Raw genomic sequence first — 19,876 nt, 5'->3', positions numbered from 1 at the left:
CAACTAGAGAAGTTATTTTTGGAAGGAAACCTACCGGATAGACTTGGACCCTACGTCAGAAGATGAAGGAGGAGCTCACGAGGGTAGGGGGCGCGCCCACCCCCCTAGGGCGCGCCCCCTGCCTCGTGGCCCCCCCTTTCAGTCCACCGACGTACCTCCTGCACCCATATATACCTACGTAACCTAAAACTTCCAGAACGGAGAATAGATCGGGAGTTCCGCCGCCAGAAGCCTCCGTAGCCACCGAAAACCAATCTAGACCCGTTCTGGCACCCTGCCGGAGGGCGAAATCCCTCTCCGGTGGCCATCTTCATCATCCCGGCGCTCTCCATGACGAGGAGGGAGTAGTTCACCCTTGGGGCTGAGGGTATGTACCAGTAGCTATGTGTTTGATCTCTCTCTCTCTCTCGTGTTCTTGATTTGGCACGATCTTGATGTATCGCGAGCTTTGCTATTATAGTTGGATCTTATGTTGCTTCTCCCCCTCTACTCTCTTGTAATGAATTGAGTTTCCCCTTTAAAGTTATCTTATCGGATTGAGTCTTTATAGATTTGAGAACACTTGATGTATGTCTTGCCGTGGATATCTGTGGTGACAATGGGATATCACGTGATTAACTTGATGTATGTTTTGGTGATCAACTTGCGGGTTCCGCCCATGAACCTATGCATAGGGGTTGGCACATGTTTTCGTCGTGATTCTCCGGTAGAAACTTTGGGGTACTCTTTGAGGTTCTATGTGTTGGTTGAATAGATGAATCTGAGATTGTGTGATGCATATCGTATAATCATACCCACGGATACTTGAGGTGACATTGGAGTATCTAGGTGACATTAGGGTTTTGGTTGATTTGTGTCTTAAGGTGTTATTCTAGTAGGAACTCTAGGGCTGTTTGTGACACTTATAGGAATAGCCCAACGGATTGATTGGAAAGAATAACTTTGAGGTGGTTTCGTACCCTACCATAATCTCTTCGTTCGTTCTCTGCTATTAGTCACTTTGGAGTGACTCTTTGTTGCATGTTGAGGGATAGTTATGTGATCCAATTATGTCAGTATTGTTGAGGGAACTTGCACTAGCGAAAGTATGAACCCTAGGCCTTGTTTCAACGCATTGCAGTACCGTTTACGCTCACTTTTATCATTTGTTACCTTGCTGTTTTTATATTTTCAAATTACAAATACCTTTATCTACCATCCATATACCACTTGTTTCACCATCTCTTCGCCGAACTAGTGCACCTATACAATTTACCATTGTATTGGGTGTGTTGGGGACACAAGAGACTCTTTGTTATTTGGTTGCAGGGTTGCTTGAGAGAGACCATCTTCATCCTACGCCTCCTACGGATTGATAAACCTTAGGTCATCCACTTGAGGGAAATTTGCTACTGTCCTACAAACCTCTGCACTTGGAGGCCCAACAACGTATACAAGAAGAAGGTTGTGTAGTAGACATCAAGATACAAGATTGAAGACTTCGTCTCGTGTCCGGATGGGACTCTACTTGGCGTGGAAGGCAAGCTAGGCAATATGGATATGTATAACTCCTCCTTTGTAACCGACCTTGTGTAACCCTAGCCCCCTCCGGTGTCTATATAAACCGGAGGGTTTTAGTCTGTAGGATAACATACAATCATACCATAGGCTAGCTTCTAGGGTTTAGCCTCTCCGATCTCGTGGTAGATCAACTCTTGTAATACCCATATCATCAAGAATAAATCAAGCAGGACGTAGGGTTTTACCTCCATCAAGAGGGCCCGAACCTGGGTAAAACATCGTGTCCCCTGCCTCATGTTACCGTCCGCCTTAGACGCATAGTTCGGGACCCCCTACCCTAGATCCGCCGGTTTTGACACCGAAATTGGTGCTTTTATTGAGAGTTCCTCTGTGACGTCGTAGTAAGGAAGGATGCCTCATCTCATTGTTAAAAACAACATTACCGCCGGAGGAGCCCTGGCTGTCGGCCAAACTCTCCGGCTAGGAAGTTTCATCATGACTGCCTGTTCGGCTGCTGCACCGACGATGACTTCTCGGGTCATCGAAAATAGCCTCCACGTCGGCTCGGAATTCACCGAGCAGATGGATCCAATGGAGCTCTCCTCCCTAAACGAACTCTTGGATCGCATCGCCGCCTTGGGAGTCGCTACGGACTATGATCAGATTGGGCTTAAACCCGATCAAAGGGAGATTAAATCTCCACCGGTCACCCATCATGTTGCGGTTGTGGAGGAACAATGCGGCAACTCTTCCTCTATCTTGAGGACTAACTATGTCCGAATACCTGAGCTCTCCGAGCCGGATACCCGTTCACGGGAGGACATCACCCAAACCCTGAACCTACAGTCACGCAGCGGGCCAGACTCATCGGGCAACATACCAGAATCCGAACTTCCAAGATCGGAAACCCCTTGGCCCCTGGGTCTTAGATCGGGTAAGGGTCTGGACTCAAATCCACCCACCCACCCACCCAGACATAAACGATCTTTCCAACATCAGGCAAGAACCCCATGAAACAGTACATCATTATTGGGCCAGATTCCCCCTTGTGTTGAACAAGGTTAAGGACTGTCGTGAGGAAGATGCAATCTCACTTTTCTGCAATAATTGCACGAACAAGGGAATCCTTAACACCTTAAGTCGCCGTGACATATCACGCTTCGCTGACTTGGCGTCCATAGTACGAAAGTACTGTGTGATGGAAAGCGCCTGGAAAACCGAAACGAAATTTTGGGATAATCCGGCCCCAAATATACACCCAGTCCGAAGTAAAAGGGTGCACTATCATAAGACACCCGAGCTAGTTGCCAAGAAACAAAAACCCTATACAGGGCATGGAACCGTATTGGAGGGATGGCTTAACGGTCCCTGCAAAATTCATAGTACGGCGGATACCATACCAACACACAACCTTAGAGCATGTTGGATACTCCGGCAGGTGGCTAAAAGCGGTGAGGATCTTCTCATCCCAGATGCCGCAGAGCACCATCCCACGGATAACAATATGGTATTAACAGTCTTGAGACCTTCGCATCAAATAATAGGCGCAAGCGAACACTCCGCAGCATTGCCGAAATCTGCCATGTGGCAGCAATAAATCCATGAAGCGACACTGCTATCACCTTCAATGCCAGTGATAAACCTAAATTCCGAACAGCCCGAGCACCAGCCGCACTGGTCCTCAGCCCGATCGTGGACGGCTTTCGACTCACCAAAGTACTCATGGACGGAGGCAGCGGATTAAACCTCATCTATGAGAAAACTCTTCAAAAGATGGAAATAGACTGGAACCGCATTGAGCAAAGTAGCACAACCTTTAGAGGAATCATCCCCAGTCAGGAAGCACGTTGTGCTGGGAAAATCACACTAGATGTGGTATTCGACATGCCGGATAATTACAGGTCCGAAGAAATTACATTCCAAGTGGCCTTGTTCAGCAGTGGTTATCACGCTCTTTTAGGACGGGAGGCGTTCACAATCTTCCAAGCCGTACCCCGTTACGGGTACATGAAGCTCAAAATGCCCGGGCCCAACGGAATCATCACTCTCGCCAGTGATCCAGACACAGCACTCCGCGCCGAAAATAAAACAGCCGCACTGGCCCTCGAGGCATTATCCGAAGCCCTCTCGGCCGAGGAATTAACCACGCTATGCTCCACAATGGACAGGGACGACGTGATACTCGACAAGAGATCCAAGTCCACCTCTTTTAAACCAGTGGATGAAATAGTCAAATTCCAAGTCCACCCAACGGACCCTACAAAAACAGCCTCCATCGGGGCATAGTTAAACCCCGCCGTGGACGCCGCACTACGAGAGTTCCTGCGCCAGAATTGGGACATATTCGCCTGGCATCCCTCAGACATGCCAGGAATCCCACGCAGGCTGGCCGAGCATAGCCTCAATATCCTAAAGGGATTCAAGCTGGTCAAGCAAGCTCTTCGGCGTTTCTCCGAACCTAAGAGATAGGCCATGGGAGAGGAACTAGCCAAGTTATTGGAGGCCGGATTCATTAGAGAAATAAAACACCCGGACTGGCTAGCAAACCTGGTGATGGTACCAAAGAAGGATAAATCCTGGCGCCTTTGTGTCGATTTCAAGGACCTCAATAAAGCTTGCCCAAAGGATCCCTTCCCCCTCTCCCGCATCGATCAAATTATTGATGCTACCGCAGGACATGAGTCATTGTGTTTCCTCGACGCATACTCCGGTTACCACCAAACCAAGATGGCGGAGTCCGACCAAGCCGCAACGGCATTCATCACACCATACGGTCCCTTCTGTTTCAACACAATGCCTTTTGGGCTCAGAAACGCCGGCGCAACATATCAGTGCATGATTCAGACATGTCTGGAGAAACAAATCGGCAAAACAGTAGAGACATACATAGACGATGTGGTCGTCAAAACCAAACACATCGACTCTTTGATAGATGACTTGAGGCTCACATTCAACAACCTCCGAACATACGACATCAAGCTCAATCCGGAAAAATGAGTTTTCGGCATACCAGCCGGAAAGCTCCTGGGTTTCATTGTCTCCAGTAGAGGTATTGAAGCTAATCCGGCCAAAATCCGAGCTTTGTCACAGTTGGCTACCCCAACAGACCTCAAACAAATCCAGAAGTTAACTGGGTGCATGGCAGTTCTAAGCCGCTTTATCGCCCGCTTAGGAGAAAAGGCTTTACCCCTTTATCGCCTCCTTCGGCGCACCGAACACTTCGAGTGGACGGATGCGGCCACAGCCGGATTGGAAGAAATAAAGGCCATTTTGGCAACCAACCCAATCACGGCCACGCCAGACATCGGCGAACCAATGTTGTTGTACATTGCGGCAACTCATCAACTTGTAAGCGCAGTGCTCGTTGTCGAACGGGAAGCGGACGGACACAAATTCCCTCTTCAAAAGCCGGTATACTATGTATCCACTGTCCTCACTCCATGCAAATCACGGTACCCACATTATCAAAAGATAGCCTGTGCGGTATTCATGGCATCCCGGAAGCTGCGACACTACTTTCAAGAGTGTTCGATTACAGTGCCTCGAAAGTGCCACTTAATGATATTATAAACAACCGCGACGCTACGGGCCGGATTGCCAAATGGGCCATTGAGCTCCTCCCGTTCGACATAACATACAAACCTCGATGAGCCATTAAGTCGCAAGTATTGGCCGACTTCGTCGCCGAATGGACGGAGGCCGAACTCCCTAAAGAGTACGGCGCATACTCCAATTGGATCATGCACTTCGACGGTTCTAAAATGCTGGCTGGTCTAGGGGCTGGCATCGTCCTGACGTCCCCAACCAGAGATACCGTTCAGTACGTACTACAAATATTGTATACAGACTCCAACAATGCAGCCGAATACGAAGCTCTGTTGCATGGTCTTCGGATGGAAGTCTCCATGGGCATTCAACGCCTAGAGGTGTGTGGGGATTGAAACCTCGCAATATCCCAAATAAATGGAGACTTTGACGCCAAAGATCTGAAAATGGCGGCCTATCGGAATGCCGTCCTAAAAATGTCAGCTCGGTTCGAGGGGCTCGAATTTCACCATGTGGCTCGGGAAAACAATCAGGCGGCGGATATCCTCGCCCGCATCAGCGCAAAACGCTATGCGGTCCCCCCAACATATTTTTGGAGAGGCTGTTCAAGCCATCCGTAGTATGGGAACGGGACACCAGTAACAACAGTCCGGACCCGGCCAAAATACCCGATACCGAACACTCTGACACAATCGGAGGCTCCGCCACCGAAATAACACCTTTAGCCCACGTAATAATGGCCATCATTGCCCCGTGGACAGAACCATTCCTGGCCTACCTAACTAGATAGGAACTTTCGGAGCACCAAAATGAGGCACGCTGCATAGTGCGGCGATCCAAGGCCTACAGGTTCCATGAGGGAGAATTGTACAAAAGAAAGCACTACCGGAGTCCTTCAAAGGTGCATCTCCAAAGAGGAAGGGCGGAACCTTTTGGCAGAAATTCACGCCGGACTCGGCGGTCACCACGCCGTAGCCCGGGCTCTTGTAAGCAAGGCCTTTTATACATGATTCTATTGGCCAACGGCCTGGGCAGATGCACAGGACTTGGTCCAACGTTGCGCCGGTTGCCAGCTCTTCGCAAATCAAAGCCACATGCCACCCACCGCCCTCCAAACAATCCCCATTATGTGGCCCTTCGCGGTCTAGGGGCTTGACATGGTTGGACCCCTTAAAGGGGGAACCCACAAGAAAAAATACTTACTGGTCATGGTGGATAAATTCACCAAATGGATAGAGGCCAAACCTGTTAAAAAAGCCAAATCCGGACCGGTGATAGACTTCATATCCGGGGTCGTACACTGTTATGGCGTCCCCCATAGCATCATCACTGACAACGGCACGAACTTCACGGCCGATGAGGTAAAACTCTGGTGCAGCAAAATGGGCATCAAGCTCAATTATGCCTCAGTCTATCACCCGCAAACCAACGGCCAAGTTGAGCGAGCAAACGGTCTTATAATGAGCGGCATTAAACCCAGATTAGTGCGTTCCTTAACGGAGTCTAACACGCACTGGGTAGAGGAGCTCGACTCCGTACTCTGGGGGCTGCGGACCATGCCGAATCGTAGTACCGAATATACACCCTTCTTTATGGTGTACGGCGCAGAGGCAGTTTTGCCCTGTGACATAATTCATGACTCACCTCGAGTGCGCATGTACGAAGAAAGAGAAGCCGAGCTCGATCGGCAGGACGGTCTGGACACCCTGAAGGAGGAGTGCGACGTAGCAAAAGCCCGTTCCGCATTTTATCAGCAACAGGCTCGCAGATACCAAAGCAGAGAAGTACGGGCCAAAACTTATAATGTTGGTGAACTAGTTCTACACCTACCGGATAAGAAAAAGAACAAGCTCGAGCCCAAATGGGAAGGTCCCTTCATTATTGACCAAGTTCTGACCGGTGGAGTGTACCGACTGCGAGATGCATCGACTAATCGACTCGAGCCGAACCCATGGAATGCGGCCAGGCTCCGAAGATTCTACGCCTAGCGCCGGACTTTATGTTCGTCCCCTTCCTCTGTCCATTTTTTGCATATACATTATCTGTCTTGTTTTTCTTTCTTTCTTTCTTCTATTCTTTCTCTAGGCCTTCAAGGGCCAACTTGTGCCTCGCTTGCACATTATAGATGCGCTATCCGCACTCATCATACCCAGGGGCTTCTTTCACAGAAGCTTAAATTATTTATCTGGGCCTCATGCCCCACACATGTTTTATACTTCCGCATGTACCTTTTTCGCCATTATATGCATCGATATGACTTAAGTTTTGGCCAAGCTGGGTTGCCTGGCTCTTGTATTTATGCCCTACGTTCCCGTTAATTCGGCTAGGGCATAAGGGGAGCACCTCTGCGATTGTTACTGCCGGGTCAGCCGGATGTGTACCTCAGACTGGGTGAAGCCGAAAGCTAGCGTTCTTAAGGGAATATTCGGTCGGTGAACAAAAGATGATTTTTTACTTATTTTTCATATGTGCCCCCAGATGTTCTTTCCTGCGTTTCCTATCACAGTCCGGACATGCACTTTAGGGCATGCGTACCCAGGGAAAGGAACCCTTAACGGAACTATTCTCCCTAGAAGATGTTTCTTACTACCCATGTAATATAACATAACTAGTTGGGCACTTGTCTATTCAAGCACTAATGACCCCTACGCCTGGTCTCCACGCATACCCCAGTTCTTATATAACTGAGCGGGTATTCGGACACACTCTGGACTATCGGGTCCCGAGATTGAAGCGAAAAGGTCCGCCATGACAAATGATCTACAATCCGGCTAGAAGGCATTATACATGTCACTTTAATTACATAGTCATGCAGACTGACTAAATTCCTCTTCTATACCGTCCAACAGGCGGTCTAGCTTACAATCCTGTTGGGAATACTTTGCGGCTAATTCTACTTGCCCATAAACTAAGCTAACATGGATCTCTTTCCCGTCGGGCCCCACAGGTCCGACTTCGGCCATGTGATTTGGGTCAGCCTTGGTATACCACGTCTTCACCATGGCCCAGGCTTCCCTGGCACCTTGACGGCAGGCCGATATCTTCCATAATCGGAAGCGCTGCCGTGCTCCTTTGAGCTTCTCCGTAAGCTCTGCAACGCCTTCTGGCAAGGAGACGGAGGGCCATAAGGCCTGGGCAATACCTTGCATCACCTGCCAAACTTGTTCGTGCAGTTGCGAGGGCTCGGATAGAAGATCACCCGCAGACCCGGGCATTTCCTCCGCGGGACGACCTGTTAGCATACCTACAGACATAACGCTGTTAGTCGACTTCTTCGCCGAACTCCTTCCAAAGGATTCGTTCAAGCACTTACTGAAAATGCCGCGTCGAAGCCGCTTATTCTCCTTCCCGGAGTCGGCAAGCCGGGCTCGAACGTCTTTTAGTTCCACGCTCAGCTTGGTATTGGCGTCTTGGAGATCGTTTTTCTCCCGACTCACCTGAGTCAGCACGTGATCGCCAGCCTGTAGCTGCCGCACAACGTGTTGGTTCTTCGGATTTCCTCCGGATTCATCTGCAACATCTATTGTTAGATCTGCAGCCACGCCGCACACTATATGGTAACCATCATTCTTTAAAGTGAATATTACCAGCGGGAGAATTTTTCGGTTCCTGCAATGCGGCAACAGCGGCCCGCAGTTGGGTCTTGCATTCCTCCAGCTCCTGTGACAGCCTAGTATTCTTCTCTGTAAGAACCTGCACAATAAAGATGATCCTTAAATCAGTTGTGCTAACTGTTTCAAGTCTCAGGGGCTACTGATACATATAAATCGTCAGATTTACTCACCCGTACATCCTTTACATACTGATCCGTGGCTCCGGCTAGACCATCTTGAGCAGCACGGAGGTACGCCTCTCCAGAATTGAAGGCATCAAATGCCTCTGGTGAGAAACAAGCGTCATGGAGTACGGCCCAGCGGCGCCTATGATTCATGGCGCTTTTCACTTCTGAGTTTGTAGCGTATAATCTATCTGCATCCTCTGTAGGGGGATTATCCAGCGCCTGCCCCATATCGGCTTCTGCCTCTATGTCCGGTCCTGGTGCCCGACTGGTGGAAGCGTGATTGGCAACATCGTCGGACATGTTCCGGCGAGCGTTTTTTCTGTTAAAGAAACACGAACGTCATTACATTTCGAGAAAGACAACAACCATGGAGCGGGGGTTTTGTTATACCTTTGCGCCGGCGTCTCCGTCCTGACCGCCTTCCTTTTTGACCTACCCGGCCTCGGTGCCTCTTGTTGGCAAGTTGTTGCGGGTTCGGCAGGGCGTCCCGAATGCCTTCCCTGTAAAAATGCCATATGTATATGGTGGGTGAAGTGTCTAAAAGGGGATGCTAGTTTTTGGAGTTGGGATTTTTGGTTTTTCTTACGTGCGATGCAGGGAGCAGTCCGGGATAGTCGACCATAATGGCCACCATGGCATCATCGCAGCTTAACTAATAAAACTGCCGGTCTATTAGCTCCATGAATATAATCGGATCTTCTTCAAGTCCGGAGTCAAGGGCCCGGTCGGGGTCCTCTGGTTGTGGAGAAGGGCTACTGACCTCCTTTATGGCTTTTCACAGTTCCTGCCGCAAAGTGGCAAGGTGAATATTTACGACAAAGAATGCGGGAAAATGGGAGTGAGGAGATATAACTTACCCAGCTTGGGGGATTGTACATGGAGAATCCATCCCGTGGCTTGATGCGGATGAACTCCTCTTCCTCTCCCTTGAACAATTCGGACATAATTTTTGCTAAAGCGACAGCATTTTCCGGACCCTTACGCCCGCAGCGGGTGGCGTCATCCGCCCCGTTAAAACACCACAAGGGGTGCCCACGATATTGAAGTGGTTGCACTCCCCGCATTATGCAAATCGACATAACTTCGATTATTGTCAATCCTGATTGAGCCAGTGTTTTAATCCGGTTCATCAGGTAGAGAACTTCTCCATTATCTTCCACCTGGGGGCTCTGTGGATGCCAACTTTGGCGTTTCTTCAGAGGAGCATTGCTGAACTCAGGAAGACCCCGCCGAACAGGGTCCGGAAGGGGAACGTCCTCCATGTAAAACCATTCCGAAGGCCAGTCTTCGGACGACTTCTTTGGAGTACCGGACAGGTATCCGGTACCGATGATGCGCCATATTTCGGCTCCGCCCACTTGATAAAGTGACCCCCTCTGTGTGCGGGGGACGAGGCAAAATAGCCTTTTCCACAGCTCGAAGTGAGCCTCGCAGCCCAGGAACAACTCGCAGAGAGCAACATAGCCGGCGATGTGAAGAATGGAGGCAGGGGTAAAGTTGTGTAATTGGAGGCCGTAGAACTCCAGGAGCCCGCGGAGGAACGGATGAATCGGAAATCCGAGTCCCTTCAATAGATAGGGGACAAGGCATACCCGCTCCCCCGTAGAGGGCCTGGGGAAGCTCTCCGCTTGCTCCCCGCCATTGTAGGTGGCGAGCCTGGCTCGGACGGGCACCATACACGCCGGAGGGAGAAATCCCTTAGTCTGCAGTTCGACTAATCGACTGTGTGGGACTGAACACCTCTCCCAATCACTGGGCTTAGGGCTACGGGGGCGAGAGGAGGAGCTGCGGAAGTCGGCCATGCTGGAATGGATCTTTCCAAAACGCGCTCTGATGGATTCTTGCTGGGGGGAGGATGGTATGGATCGGATCTAAGAATCCCCATCCCTTTAATAAACAATTTATTTATCTGGCTAGGGGGCGAATGTAAAAACGCCCTGGCGCCTCGTATCCATTCGACGCGTGGGAGATAGCCCTCATGGGGCACATAAGCCAAGAGGTTCAACATTTATGAGGCCGGACACTGCTTACAAACACTCGAAAATTGGAGAAGAACCGCCTTGCAATGCCGAAGACAACACTGCGCGCCGGACTCATCGTCATTGAAGCCTAGTTCAGGGGCTACTAAGGGAGTCCGGGATTACGGGTCTCCGGACAGCCGAACTATATCCTTTGGCCGGACTGTTGGACTATGAAGATACAAGATTGAAGACTCCGTCTCGTGTCCGGATGGGACTCTACTTGGCGTGGAAGGCAAGCCAGGCAATACGGATATGTATATCTCCTCCTTTGTAACCGACCTTGTGTAACCCTAGCCCCCTCCGGTGTCTATATAAACCGGAGGGTTTTAGTCCGTAGGACAACATACAATCATACCATAGGCTAGCTTCTAGGGTTTAGCCTCTCCGATCTCGTGGTAGATCAACTCTTGTAATACCCATATCATCAAGAATAAATCAAGCAGGACGTAGGGTTTTACCTCCATCAAGAGGGCCCGAACCTGGATAAAACATCGTGTCCCCTTCCTCCTGTTACCATCTGCCTTAGACGCACAGTTCGGGACCCCCTACCCGAGATCCACCGGTTTTGACACCGACACTTACTATTCATTTCATTGAGCCATTCTTTTTGAGCTTTAAGTACTTGTTCTACTTGAGTGGTAACCATAGAAGCATGTTTGCTAACAAGTTTAAGTTCACCTCTAATATTAGTCATATAATCATCCAAGTATTTAATCATATCAGCATCTTGTTTTAATTGTCTACCAAAATAAGCATTGAAGTCTTCTTGCTTAAACATAAAATTATCGAACTCATCCAAGCACTGACTAGCAATTTTAGTAGGAGGGATTTCAGCTTTATCATATCTATAGAGAGAATTTACTTTTACTACCTGTGTCGGGTTATCGACACTACAACAGGAAAGAGCTTTTGTAACACGGTGTTATGTTACTACAGGCCCAAAACAGTGTTACTAGCCAAGTAGTAACACATTTTGAAATGTGTTCCATTAGACCGTGTTACTAAGAGGTGTCCGTGTCACATATAGTGGGTGTTACAATAGATTAAAAATTGTGTTACATTTATGTTATAGTAACATGCATATCATGTGTTACCAAACGTGCGGTAACACATTTTTGCAACTATAGTAACACCCTAGTAACATATTTTTGTAGATATAGAACATTGTGGTAACATGTTTTTGTAACTGTAGTAACACAACTTGTAACACAATATCAAAATATCATAACACTATAATCTATAGTTGTCAATCACCTAGTAACATATCTATAGCTATAGTAACACCATCAGTAACACTACTATATTAGTATGGTGACATAATTAATGTATTTCTTTTTTAATTATTAACCACAAAATTAGGTACCCATTTATTTAATATAGATTTATTTAATATAAAATCAATGCAATTGCTCAAATAGGTAATTATTATTATTATTTATTATGTTGCTTGGCACCATAAAAAGATAGAGAAATTGAAGGATAACACATACACAAATTAAAAATATTAATATATTTATTATATAGAAGAGTGTAGGATACATATGCATTACAATAAACAAATACCAATATTATTGGTGCAACAGAATATCATCCATATCAATTTGACTATAGAGAACACGACTATGTAGAATATTACACCATAGCAGATGCATCAATTCGACCAAAAGAAAAAGATCTTGGGAATCATATTACATTTTTCAATCTATCAATGTAAACTACAGGTATTGCTAAGTAAATCTTCTTTGCTGCTTGATCCAGCCGAAGAATTCAGCTGCAACTCAATTATCCTTCTTTTGAATCTGTAAAAGAAAATTAAACCTTACAGTTATGTGATTAAATGTATAAAAATATAAATTCGAAGTATGAAAGAAAAAAATACTTTAACTTACAAAAGCTAAAGGCCATGCAATTAAGTATCCTGAAGCAAAAGCATCACCAATTCTCCGCAATCAGAAACTCCCCTTGCTAACTCCTCATTATCCAGAATAGGTTCATCCATGGCAAAGTTATAAAGAATATAAACATTCTATATGAATTATCAATGAGCGCGTCCATATGACTACATAAACATATATCTGGAAACCAGTAGCCAGCATTACAATGCCTTTAAGCAACATGGAACTGTTATTCATAAACCCTTGAGGCATCGACACTAACCGAGCTCCCCGCAAACATTCTGTAAGAGTAGAATGATAAATAACTCGACATAGAAATAGATGTACAGCCACACGCTACAAACTATAAGCATGCAGTATAAACAAATATTCAACAGATTTGGAATTTAATGTATAACCTATTTTGCACATAATGTAAGGACAGGTACTTGGTAAAAGGTCATGGTATCTTACATTTACCTAAATAACAAAGTAACCAGGATGGGTACTTGGTAAACGGTGATGCTATCACCCATTGGATTACTAAAGAGCACGGACACGGGGACGGAAGGACGGGGATACGCATACGGGGATACGGGATACGACATTTTCCAAAAACAGCCATTCGGGGATACGGTGAGTATATATAAAATAAAATAAAAATATGACATATAATATAGAATTAAGACAGAAAATTAAAGAAAAAGAGTTGAGAATAGAGAATACTGCCCCATTTGGTGGCTCTTTTATCAAGTGCTTGATTGATCCTCATCATTGCAAGTTGCATCTTGTATAACACATCAAACAGCAACGAAGATTAGAAAAATAGAAGAAATAACCAGAAGACAATATGAACACATCAAAAGAGTAAAGACTTTTGTTTTGCTCACCCAATTTGCAATGCCATTTGGCTCCCAATTGCAGCACCAGAACCCGGACGCCCTTCACTCTCACCCACGGATGATTGGCTACCGGCTGTGCCACTCGCAGATGCCATGGTTTGGTACCTATCAGGCCAACAACAAGCAATCAATTCCTATCAAGAACAGCAGCAACCAGCAACCAGCAGCACAAGCAAAGAGCAGAAAGCAGCAAGCATCAGATCCAATAACTTAGTGCAAGCAAACAGCAGTAGAGCACCAAGCAGCAAGCATCTGAAGATTAAAAGTGGAAGAGGTTGAAGAAGAATGAGGAGAGGATGCAGCTGGGTTACCTGCGGCTGCGAGGAGAGGTTGCTGCTGCTGCTGCTGGTGCTAGAGGGGACGGTCGCCGGTCGAATCCAGGCGCGCCGGCGGCGGTGGCGGCGAGTCCAGGCGGTGGGGGCGAGTCCAGGAGGTGGCGGCGCCATCTGTGCGACCTGGGAGGCAGGGAGGGAGCGCCTCTTCATTATGTCGTGACCCTGCAAGATGGGCCAGGCCGTATCCCTAACGTGTCCCCGCGTATCCCAGCGTATCCCAGTGTATCCCAATTGTTTTTTCTTTTTTTTAATTCGAATTTCGGGGATACTCCAAAATTCGCGTATCCCGGCGTATCCTGCCGTATCCCCGTATCCCGGCGTATCAGGACGGCAGTTCGGCGATTCCTGGCGTGTCCGTGCTTTTTTGTTGGATTATATCGAACTAGCAGATGAGATTGAGATACGAGAAATATAAGAATTAATGTGGAAATGGACAGACAAGCATCTGCTGTATTTTCATAGTGATAATTGGGATATACTACACCAATGATCTTACATCTACTGTTGTACGGCCTGCAGAACCCTTACCAGGAAAAGCACTATGTAATACACCTAAATTCCTTGTCAGTAAAGTAGATATGCATATTGTTGTACGGCCTGCAGAACCCTTACCAGAAAAAGCACTATGTATTACGCCTAAATTCCCTGTCAGTAAAGTAGATATCCATAGTGCTCTACACAATCTCTGTTATGTGATCTGGGACACCATCTTCTCCAACATTACCTCTGCATTAATCCATGGAATGACATGAGCACATAAGTATATTGAGTAGAAGAGTAAACTCATCAAAGGAACTCAAAGTAATGATACAAACTTTCTACAAGATACTTATGTTCCTGAAAGGTATGCACCGGGCTAGCCTGAATCTGTGATACTTGCCTACTTGAAAGATATGTGCTGGCTACGCTGAATCTGTGATACTTACTTTCCTGAAATATATGTGCTAGGCTAGACCGAATCTGTACCAGATTATTATCACTAGACGATCTAGAAATACACATATATACAACATTGATTGCGCTAAATCAATTGCATGCCCAATTAATTTAATTCTGAAATTGCTAATTGACTGGGAACAACAAGCAGACAAGCAACAATTATTCATGGGTATTGGGTAGAAAGCAGCAACAGCGCAAGTATTCAGTCAAATGAGCAGCCTGACACAAGATCTGTGAGCCAGCCACAACAGATTCCACAAAAGCATGCACCCACTGTTTGATGTTCCAGGAGATGTCACAGTATTCAGTCAGCTATCTTCAGGTAATGACAATGTCCACCGCAGGCCTTTCGGGCTTTTGACATTATTCAATCGGTCCTGCTTAACATGGATAAGTACTAGTGTTACTAACAGAACAATAAGTTGAGAAATGCATCGCTAGCTCATGCATATGAATCCTAATTCTAAGTTGTGTCACTGGAAAGTCTGGCCAGGTGAGGTGCATGCCTGCCTGTACATACACTGATCATGAATGGCATGCAGAACCTAGAAACAGATTTCCACTAGGCGTCGAGATAGCAACGACAGTGTATCTTACGCCTTACGCCCTAAATTAGCTGCCATCGTAGTTAGCTGCCAATATTCAAATCATGTGTGCCTGGTTAGATAATCAGGCGCCTGTTTACAGAACAGGGCGTCTTATAAGTACAGGGCACCTAAAACCAGATGAACAGAATCTAATTCATCAGTATAAGCACTTGTTTACGAAACATGGCATCTTTAAAATTTATAGAATAATTCCACTTGATCCAGTGCATACAATATTATTGTGATGCGGTCCACTAAGGGTGTGTTTGGTTGGGGAACCAAGTGGAATGTAATGGCATGGTTCCATTCTATTAGAATGGGTCCATTCCGTTCGTGACATTTCAGTGTTTCGTTGATGAGATGGAATGGAATGATGACACTGTAACTTTACATGTCCAATAAAAAATCATATGGCATTTCAACTATATTTGTACCATAAATAGTTTATAAATCCATCGTATAACAGGCTGGCCCATAACTCAAAAAAATATATATTTCAATCCGTATATTCTCAGACATTTACAGTGATTGAATATGAACAAAACACTGCATTTTCTCGAACAAGAACTTGCTCCTGCTAGCGAACCGAAGATTGCATCCAGGCCAGGTCGCCGTCGCCCCCAGCTAGCAAGGTCGCTGCTGCCCTCTCCGTCGCCCCCATAGCCGCTAGTCAGGTCGTTGCAGCCCTCCGTCGCGCCATAGCCCCTGGTCAGGTCGTTGCAGCACCCTCCGCCGCCCCTCTCATAGGTCTGGTCGCTGCTGCCCCTGCCATAGGTCAGGTCGTTGCCGCATGCAGAGCCCGCGAGATCCAGCGGCGCCGCTTTTCTCCTTCCGTCAGATCTGTGGTGCGCCGCCAGCAGGGATTGAGGATAGTGACGACCTCTACCACCGGTCTGAGGGGGAGACGAGAGTGAAGAACCGGCGAGAGGGAGGGAGGAGGAGCGATGGCTGCAAGGGAGAGGATCGGGATGGCGCGTCGGAAGGGAGACGGAGCGACGACAGCCGGAAAGATGGATGGGAGGCCGAGGCTGTCGGGAGGGAGGAGGGAATGAGAGGCCGTTCTGCGTGGTTCCTCCAAATCGGAGGTATGAGTGCGTTCCGTATATAGGTGGAATATTCCGTTTTTGAGGACGAGTGGGTTCCGGTACTTAGGGCATCTCTAGCTGTTGGCCCCCTCAAGGGCGTCTAAAAGCGCTCTCTGTGAATGAGCCGGTGCAAAAAATGGCCCTGAGGGCAAGAGGGTCCTCAGCCGTCGGCCCCCAGGGCCGCCCTCAGGCGCGTATTTAAAAAAAAGGACCGTTCGGCGAAGTTATGATAAAAACTAGTTAAATTTCGGCCAAACATGGCAAATTTCGGTGAAATTCGCGCATTTTCATTACATTAACCTAATCTAAAAAAGAAAAGGGCTGAAGTCGTCGCCGCCGTCGCCGCCATCGTCGTCGTCGGCCTTCTCCTCCTTGACGCGGGCGCCCCTGCTGGACCCCTGCCCGGCGTCACCATGGCGGACTGGCGGCGGCGCGTCGTCGTCGTCGTCGTTGTCACATAAGACGACGACCCCGTCTTCAACGCGGCCGTGTCGGCGCTCCTCGAAGCGGCGCAGGGCGGCGCGCTGGCGTTCCTTCTCCTTCTCCCGGCGCGCCTTCTCCATCGCAATGGAGTCCTGGCGCGCCCATTCTAGGGCCGCGTCGTCGTCGTCGAACTCCGCCTCCATCGACGCTAGCCCCGGCTCCGTCTTCACCGGTGCCAGCCCCGACTCCATCTTCGGCTTGATGAAGCGTGGAGGAGCCGACGAGGAGGGGGCGCGCCGGCCGCCCTCGTTGATGACGATGCCGACGTTGCGAGTGCGCCGACCGATTGGCGTCTCCGTCGCGGGCTCGGCCTTGACACCGAGAAGCGCCGGAGAACCGGAGGAGTGGAAGATGAGCGAGAGGAGGAAGACGAGGAGGAGGCAAACCTCCTTGGCGCCCATGCGCGTCGGTGTTGCGACGGGGCGGCCCCTGTCATAGGATAGGTCAACGGCGGGTTGTTGCTGCCGTCGAGGTGCGTCAGCACGCCCTCCAGCGTGCGGCCCGGGACGCCCCACCACAGGTGGCGCCCCACTCTGTTCTTCACGCCGTCGACCACCGGTGCGTCGTTGGTGGAGGCCAGGCGCTGCTGCTGGCGGCGCTGGAAGTACACCGCCCAAGCCGCGTGATTGCCGGCGGCGTACTGGGGGAGGGAGCGCTCGTCGTCGGTCAGGGAGGCGTGCGCGACCTCGACCTCCTCGGCGAAGTACGTGGGCTTCGCCACGGCGTCGGGTAACGGGGGAACGGGCACTCCCCCGTTGCTGAGCCGCCACCCCGTCGGTCCGGCGCGCATGTCCGGCGGCGCCGGGATGTTCGCCTGGAACAGGAGCCAGGCTCCTGTTCGCGGAGCGAACGGCGGCCGAAGCCGTTCGCTGCCGCCTCGTTTCCGGGGAAGCGCTCTGCCATGGCGACGGGCTCGGCGGTGGTAGAGAGGGAGAGAGAGGGGCTGCCGGTGGCGCTCGGGAGAGGAAGACGGAGACGGGGAGAGAGGAGCTGGGCGGCGGCGAGGGACGAGTCTGGTGTGGGCACCGGCGAGAAACGCCGGCTTTTATAACCGCTCCGCGCCCGTGTGTACGCGTGTGAGGGAGGAGAGGCGTCAGCGCGCCGTACCGAGACGCGCCGCCCGTGAGGAATTAATGGCAGCCTTGCCATTGATTCCTCGCGGGAACCGAGGCAGTTGGGGGGGAGACGAGCCGCCGTGTCTCTGACGCGGCTAGCCCGCGGCTTTTTCGCCTGCTGCTGGAAGAGAGGATGCTGGAGACAGAGGTCGCCAGTCCAGTCCAGGAGGCGGAGGTGGTGTCGAGTCCAGCGGCAGTGACGACATTGAGCCCAGGCGGCGGCGGCGGCGGAGATCTAGGAAGAGGCAGCGCGTTCGCTGCTGCTGGAAGCACCTCCGTTTTCTATATGGGCCGAGGCTATTTATGGGCCGAGCCGTATCCCTAGCCTATCACGCACGTATGCCAGCCGTGTCCTCGTTTCACCTAAAAAAACATGCATTTCTCCAAAAGAAAAACATGTCGTGTCCTTGTGTTTTTTGTTTTTTTTTAATTCAAAAAACATGGGATACTATAGGACACGCCTGTGACGACGTATCATGGTGTGTCGCTGTATCCCACCTATCAGGACGGCAAGATGGCAATTTTTGCCGTATCAATGCTTTCGTGACACGCAACATCAAAAACTGCAGCGGACAACAAAAAAAGGGTGCATTTCCTACAAAAAGAAATATATAGGTGCAGCGTAATGGTGTGGCCTACCACAATGGAGGAGGAGGACGTGGAGTTGCCGGTGGTGGTGTTGTGTATCAGTCTGAGAGGGTGGCGGGGTGGTCATCGTCGGGTAGTAGTAGAAGAACTTGCCATTGATGTTCTCCTTCATGCGCAAGATACGGTCGAGGACGAGGTCATTAGAGGCGGCGTTGGGTGAATGGAAGGTGGAGGAAGAGGAGGTGCGGCAAGGAAGCCCTCTCCCATATATAGGTACTCTCTGGCGTTGTGGCCATGACTAGGAGAGTCAGTGGTTGATGGAGGCTAGCCTACTAGCAATGACGATGATCACGACACCACAGTGGCACCACAACGCATGATCATGGTGCGAATCCTAGCAGGAACCCAATGGACCGAAACTACGCCTCCACGTGCACGCCGACATCAGCAAGGTTTTCCTCCCCGACGACACAAGGCGACGCGGTGAAGGAGAATGCGAAGTGGGGATAGGCCAATTGGATTATGGATTGGACTTTATTTCATTTTTATTTAGTTTATATTGCTAACAAATATATTTAGTTAGAACTTATGCTTTTGGAAATGCCCTCAAGATTATCTTAAATAAAAATGTCACCAAGATCGAGGTTGTTTGTATGGTCAATAGGAATCTTTTCTATCATTTCAATCAAATTTAGTATGCAAATTATACAATACAATTACAAAATTAGCGGTATATATATACATATATATATATATATATATATATATATAGCTTTGAATTACTTGTAAATACTAAGAACGTGTATGTACTCATGAATAGTGTACAACATGCAAGTGTGAGCACCCCTCCCATCGTGTGATCTAATCAAGCTAGTCATGACCAAAACTAGTTACCTTATTAGTCCATACTAATTGTTTACATGTCTATGAGTAAGGGTACCTATCTATGCGAGAGATTCATCAATTATGAAAGATAGGTTTCTCATAATTGAAGAATCATCTGATCGTATCGCATCCCCCCATAAATAGCTATGAAACTACCAAGCATTGCCTCTATATAAGAGAACGCACGGAGGCTCCGTCAAAGCGGGGACATTCTAGAGAATCTATGCTCGTACTC

The 19,876-nt window shown here is 48.7% G+C and overlaps 1 long non-coding RNA gene across 1 annotated transcript; it reads right to left on the bottom strand.

The window, feature by feature from the left end:
• Window positions 1-12,343: 12,343 nt before the first annotated feature.
• On the bottom strand, window positions 12,344-14,154 carry LOC125512761 (uncharacterized). Its single transcript, XR_007285528.2, has 4 exons — window positions 13,936-14,154; window positions 13,613-13,729; window positions 12,738-13,509; window positions 12,344-12,647 (listed from the first exon to the last, which is right to left on the bottom strand). It is a non-coding gene; the product is annotated as an uncharacterized LOC125512761 (long non-coding RNA).
• Window positions 14,155-19,876: the final 5,722 nt, after the last annotated feature.

This window comes from Triticum urartu, chromosome 6A (genome assembly GCF_056163025.1).
Source record: "Triticum urartu cultivar PI428250 chromosome 6A, HENAU_Tu73, whole genome shotgun sequence".
Lineage (NCBI taxonomy): Eukaryota > Viridiplantae > Streptophyta > Magnoliopsida > Poales > Poaceae > Triticum > Triticum urartu.
The sequence above is the reverse complement of the archived record's forward strand: the minus strand, read 5'-3'. Positions and strand labels throughout refer to the sequence as shown.